The 6,425-nt window shown below is 34.0% G+C and overlaps 1 protein-coding gene across 1 annotated transcript in view; it reads right to left on the reverse strand.

Moving 5' to 3' along the window:
• LOC124373019 (DNA polymerase zeta catalytic subunit-like) overlaps positions 1-5,850 on the reverse strand; it is a 29,353-nt gene extending 23,503 nt beyond the window's left edge. Inside the window, exon 1 of the mRNA XM_046831429.1 lies at positions 5,632-5,850. The gene's annotated coding sequence lies outside the window, so the exon portion shown is untranslated. The remainder of the gene's footprint in view (positions 1-5,631) is intronic.
• Between the last annotated feature and the right edge of the window lie 575 nt (positions 5,851-6,425).

Consider the following 6,425-nt stretch of genomic DNA (forward strand, 5'->3'; position numbering starts at 1 on the left):
AAGGTGTTGTAAGTAATCTATCGAGCCAATTTAGAACTTCAAGCCTATGAACAACATTTGCTAATTGTTAAAAACTTAACTAATATTCAGTATCAAATTTTTGAAATTCAATATACACTTATTCTTGAAGTTATTGATTTTAAACATGAACATAAATGTTTCTAATCTTACCAAAAAGTTCAAAAAACTTCAAGAAAATAAAGAGTCAACTGAATGCGTTCAGCATAATGCATCTTCAGACAAGATTCTAGTTCAAAACTTATCATCTGAGGCATTCACAAATGATGAAATGAAACTTCTAGAAAAGGGTTTTAAATACAACCTACCATCTAAAAACTACAAAGAGGATCTTTTTGTTAATGTTGAAACCAGCATAAAATATCTGAACAATGACGATAAAAGTGCAATTAGATCAGAACTCTCCCAAATTTTGTCAAATCATAAATTTTCCAAGACTTGTAATGAGCAAAAAAAGGCGAACTTTGAACATAAAATAATTAAAAATTTAAAAAAAAAAAAAAAAAAAAAAAAAAAAAGGACGTTTTCTATCTCAAAGCTGACAAAAGTAATACTGTAGTCATTATGAATAAAACAGATTATTACAGTCGAGCTCAAGATATGCTTTCAGAAGGTCCTTACGTTAAAACCACTAAAAATCCTCTGAATAAATTCATTGAATCGATGGTTACAACTTTAAAAGAATGCCAATTGCTTATGAACAAAGTATTATGCAAAAGACTAACAGTTTCAAATCCATGTTTACCACGTTTATATTGCTTACCTAAGATCCATAAGCCAGGGAACAAAATGAGACCAATAGTATCATGTATAAACTCTCCCACATACTTATTATCTAAATGGTTAGTTCAACGATTTGAAAAATTTTCACAGCCTCCAAGTCTTACTGTTAAAGACAGAAATCAGTTTATCGACATGACTAAATCTATTAAAATTACCAGTGAAGAATATTTAGTTTCATTTGACGTTACTTCTTTGTATCCCAATGTCCCTATGAAATGCACGTTAAATATTATCAAGGAATGGTTAATATCAATAGATTTAACACAAGACGAAATTAAGGCATACATAATGTTAACTGATTTATGCATGTCTCAAACCACTTTTTCAATTCGAAAATCAGTTCTATCAACAAATTGAAGGAACAGCAATGGGGAACCCTTTATCATGCTTTATTGCAAACATTTTCCTAGCAAAATTTGAATTAAACGCGAAACAAAATATGACTTATTTCCCCAGAGTGTGGTTGCGTTATGTTGATGACATTTTCGCCATATTTAACAAAAACCAAGACCTTCAAAATTTTATTAATCAACTAAATACATTTTATCCGACTATTAAATTTACTTGTGAAATTGAAACTAATTCATCATTGCCATTTTTAGATGTATTAGTGAAAAGGAATAATGGCGACATAGAATATGACATTTACAGAAAACCCACTTGCAACAACAGATACATACCACACGATTCGAACCATCCACCCTCCCAAAAAAGAGCTGCTTTCCACACAATGATTAATAGATTACTTACAACACCTTTAAAACACGATGAATACATGAAGGAAATAATAAACATAAAAAGTATAGCAGCTTTCAATGGATACTCAACTAAATTAATTGACAGTTTATTAAAGAAACAAAAGAAGAATTTATCAAAAACATCGAAGACAACTTTAAAAAGTGAACAAAAAGAAAAACGAAACTGGCAATCCATGAGTTATGGTCCATTTTATAAAGAAATTAAAAAAGTATTTAGAAAACATCAAGACATAAACATAACATTTTACACACCATATAAGATAAATAACCTAATTGGAAATCCTAAAGATAAAATTTTAGATGAAAATAAAAGTGGCATTTACAAAATTAACTGTGAAGATTGTGATAAAATTTATATTGGCCAAACAAAAAGAACTATTAAAAAAAGATTTAAAGAACACGAAAGATATTATAAATATGGACAAACTGATAAATCTGCTATCGCCAAACATGCTTTTGAAACAAACCACACATTTAAAAACTTTACATTATTAAAAGAAGTCCACAAACAAGAAGAACTCGACGCATATGAAACATTGTACATAACAAAACACAAAGATACAATTTTAAACAATGATTTTGGACCGATTCAAAATTCACCATTCCTTAAAAATATAACTAAATTCTCTTTTTGACCCAAACTTTTATACATATACTAATATTTATTTAATTTTATTTTAATTTTAACCATATAAATGTTGATAGTTTTACTCAGCTGATATTTGTTTTTAAATTGTTGATTCACACCTGATGATGGCATCTTCGATGTCGAAAGGCCTCGTGAAAAATACACTAATTATTGGATAATTGTGAGTTTTCTTTTGTGAAAATAATACAAAAATTTATATTCCAATAAGAAGAGCTCCTCCTCCTTCAATCCCTGAAATGTTTGCTCAACATCATAACACAAAACCATAGGTAAGAGAGAGGAAAGTTATCCTTTAATATGCCATTACCAAAATGGAACTTGAGCAAATATTTTGATATATTTCTTGGTACATAAATCCAAGAAGATTGGCGATTGACAATAACTTTATTTGTAAATTTATTGACAATAGACAATAGACAATAGACAATTTTCTTTATTTCACATATTCATAGAGAACAGTACAATGCGTCAATACATGAGATAGTTAAAGAATGTTAATAGTTGAGAGTTACAGGATTTAAAAATTCTTGAATAGAGTAGAAAGGTCGCTCCTGGAGCCAGACTGTGAGATGTTTCTTGAGGTGGCGTTCTGGTTTTTCTCTGAGGTGGACTGGTAGTTGATTGTAGAGCAGGGCTCCCTTATAGGAAGGCTTGCTTGTAAAGAGTGTTAGATGGTGAGGCGGCAGAGCAAAAATCTGAAGCATGGCGTGTATTTTGGTTGTGTATGTCTCTTTGTCGGGTTTGATTGGTGAGAACAGCATGCATGATTGCCTCTTGCATGTAGAGCGCTGGGGCCGTCAGGATCTTGAGTTCCTTGAAGGCATCACGACAGCTTTCGAGGTAGTTTAGGCCTGCTAGACATCTTATTGCCCTTTTTTGAAGTTTTAGGATTCTTTGCAGGTTGGTAGCAGATGTTCCGCCCCAGGTCACAATTCCGTACCTGAGATGAGATTCAAATAGTGCATAATAGGCTATCTTTGCAGTTTCCAGATTGCTTGTGTGTTTTAACCCTTCTTATTACATAAGTGCTTGAAGAGAGTTTTTTACAAAGTAATTCTATGTGTGCTTTCCATGTGAGCTTTGAATCCATTGTAATGCCCAGGTATTTGACTGTATCCTGAGCTGCAGTTCCAGGGATTGGTAGAGGTAATTCTTTGTTTTTTGTGGTGAAAATTAGCTGTATTGTTTTTTCTCATTAAGGGCAAGGTCATTTCTTAGGCAATATTGTTTTGTGTAACTAAAAGCAGTGTCAGTAGTTCTTTTCAGGGTTTGAATGGATTTATTTGCTATGGTGAGGACTGTGTTATCTGCATACATTGTTGTTTCACAGTATTCCTTTAGGTAGTCTGGAAGATCGTTTGTTAGGAGGAGAAACAGTACCGGCCCCAGTACTGACCCTTGTGGTACTCCTCTGGCAATGCTTGTCATGTCAGAATAGATTTTTTTTTCGCTTGTTTTGTTCTTCATGCTCAATTTTCAACTATTTGCTTTCTGTCACTTAGGTAACTATGGAACCATTCTCCCGTCTTCCCATTTATCCCTAGGGACTTCATTTTGTTAAGGAGATGGTCATGGTTAAGGCAGTCGAATGCCTTACTGAAGTCAAGAAACAGGCTAGTGACTGCATGTCCGTTGTCGAGTTGGTCAATGATGTACTCCGTTAACTGTAATTAGAGCAGTAGTTGTTGACCGTCCCTTTAGGAATCCATGTTGCTGGTTGGTCATTAGATTGTTTTGTTCTAGGTAGGATAATAGCCTATCTAAGACAATTTTCTCGTAGATTTTTTGAAAAGGTTGATATCAGGGAGATCGGTCTGTAGTTCATTAAGTCATTCGTTGATCCACTTTTATGTTTCGGGTAGACCTTGGCTATTTTTAGCATAGTGGGGAATATTCCTTGTTGAAGCGATTTATTTATTAGAGCAGTCAAGGGTTTAGTGAGTTCATGTTTGCAGGTTTTTGATGAGTTTAGCCGAGATCTCGTCTATACCCGAGGATGTTTTGGGTTTTAGGGAGTTTATGGCTTTTATAACGTCAGTCTCTGTTGCTGGTCGTAGATTTAGGTTGCTATTTGTCATGTTGGGTGGATTGTAGATATTAAGTAGCCCATTGTTTAGGTTATTTGGTTTTAGTGTCCTTTCTGCGACTGTGGCAAAGAAGGAGTTGAAGGTGTTTGCTACTTTTTTGGGATCTTGCAGTACTTCCCCGTCTGTGACAATTTGCCATTTACTGAGATTTGGCCTGTTGTTTTTTCTTTCTTCTGAGAATTACAATTGTGTCAAAACAGTGGTATAATCCCATGTATGATGGATTCTGAATACGATACCACTGTGTGAACTGGTAAGGTAAAATCTGGAGACCAGCAGGCAAGTTTTTATTGTATGTATACATTGTCGCTTGAAGTATGTAGAGATGCCACAGTGATTAGCAGAACTCAGTAGAGGCGTTTCCTACAAGTGTCTCTGGGTTGTAGACCTGCTAAAATGCAGATGTATTTTTGCAGAATAAGGATTCTTTGTAGATTTGCTTTATTAGAGTTGCCCCATGCTGACAGTAGCAGGGAGGCAGTAAGATTCAAAAATTGCATTCAATGGTCATAAGTTTTAAATCACTTATAGACTTAATCCTTTTTACAGCATAAAGTCATATGACCAGTTTTTTGCAAACATATTTTTCTGCATTTGAGATCCAAGAAATTTTATTGCCCATTTCAGTTAAAGATTCTTCACCAACGTATAACTTGAAAATACACTTTATTTCATTAGTTTTTTTTAAATTTAGATACAGACGGCAATAAGTTTTCATACACAGTTATTATAAATTGTTTTATTCCACTAGTTTAGAAAAGAGGTATTATCTGAATCAAATCACATTACCCAAGTGTACTGATTACATACAGTAAGAAAAGAAAAGAGTCAAAGGTTGATTCCTGGACCTCCCCAAATTTTAGTTTGGTGACAAGCAATAATAGTCTCGCCATGGATCTTCCTCCCCTGTTGACATCAACCACTAGATTATGGCACCTCTAACAGAGTAGTGATTATTCAATTTATTAAGCTAAACCAAATGATCGACACAGTCAAAGGCCTTGAAGAAGTCTAGGATATGCTGAGCGTTAGAGAATGATTCTTCAATCCTCTGACTACTGTATTATACTGATCAATCCATTGACTACAAATTATAATTTGCTTTCTGTCTCAGAAAAAAAAACAGGAATTTATTTTTTTTATCTTTCAAATATCTCACTTGAAGTCAGCAATGTAGAAATTGGTCAGTAATTTTCAGAGTTTAAACATTTCCCCTCTTGAAAACAAGAAGTGCTTTGGTCAAGAAACAAATATAACTTCAATAAAAGTAATATTTATTAACTGGTTAAGGGGTTTCAAAAGGACTACACTGCTAAAGCAGCTAAAAATGAGTTACCTTTAGATTTCAAATCTTGAATCATCAACAAGATCTTGAATTCTGTGTCCATCATTAACATAATTGGCACTAGAGCTAGAGGATATGGTCCCAAGTGGCATCATAAGATAGCATCTGCAATGTCTGAAAAATCTGACATTTACCACCTCAGTTTGGTTACCATACATTTTATCTTTTTGTTTTAATCACAACTGTGTTTTGTCTTCTTTAATTTTTCAGACTATCCACGAATTTCCAAGCAGTTTTGGCTATAGTTACGGAACTTTCTACTTGTTTAAAGGTTATTTTTGACGATGGAAGGATTGTGAAGGAAACAGGATTTTTCCGGACATTTGCCATCGTTCAGTGAAACGATCGTTCAGTGAAATTTAGATCTAAATTAACTCCTCACCACTCAAAAATCCCCCCATATGTATGGCCTTCCCAAAATCCACAAACCTACCATCCCTCTTCGGCCCATCATTAGTTCTCGTGATTCACCTTGCAGGGAATTGTCTAAAGTCCTCTTGGACATCTTAACGCCATTGGTAGGAAAAACTGACTCTTTCATCAAAAATTCCAGGGATTTCGTTGAGAAATCAAAATCCCTAAAGTTGACTGAAACTGACAAACTGGTAAGTTTTGATGTCGAAAGTCTATTTACAAATGTACCAGTTCCAGAAACTCTCGGAATTATTAAATCACGTCTCAAGGAAGACCAAACATTAAAGGATAGAACTAAACTTCCCGTGCCAGTAATTATGGAACTGTTAGAACTATGCACTCAATGCAATTATTTTGAGTTAGAGGGTAAA

Source organism: Homalodisca vitripennis, unplaced genomic scaffold (assembly GCF_021130785.1).
Source record: "Homalodisca vitripennis isolate AUS2020 unplaced genomic scaffold, UT_GWSS_2.1 ScUCBcl_4656;HRSCAF=10958, whole genome shotgun sequence".
Classification (NCBI taxonomy): Eukaryota; Metazoa; Arthropoda; class Insecta; order Hemiptera; family Cicadellidae; genus Homalodisca; species Homalodisca vitripennis.